The following is a 397-nucleotide window of genomic DNA, read 5'->3' on the forward strand; positions in this document are numbered from 1 at the left end:
AATGTGAAAAGCACTTTGCGAACTCCAAAGTAAAAAAGTATAGTGTTATATAATAAACAGTATATAAGTGTTTATCTTCTTAATATTTTTTCAGTGCTTTACATGTTATTTTCTCATTCAATCCTCATAGCAACCTACAAAATAGGCAACACTATTATTCCTGTTAGTCTTATTTTACAGATGAAGAAACAGGCCTGGAGACATTAAGTGAATTGTCCAGAGTCATAGAGGTAGGAAAAGAGATAGTGTTAAACAACATTTATTTATTCTTAGTTCCTTCTATTCATTCCAAGTCTTTTATATTAATTATAAGTGAACTCATAGCCGAGTCATGCAAAAATCCAATCCCTGCCTGAATCTCTTCCCATTCAACTGAAATTTAAGGGTGACTATGATG

Source organism: Ailuropoda melanoleuca, chromosome 19, assembly GCF_002007445.2.
Source record: "Ailuropoda melanoleuca isolate Jingjing chromosome 19, ASM200744v2, whole genome shotgun sequence".
Lineage (NCBI taxonomy): Eukaryota > Metazoa > Chordata > Mammalia > Carnivora > Ursidae > Ailuropoda > Ailuropoda melanoleuca.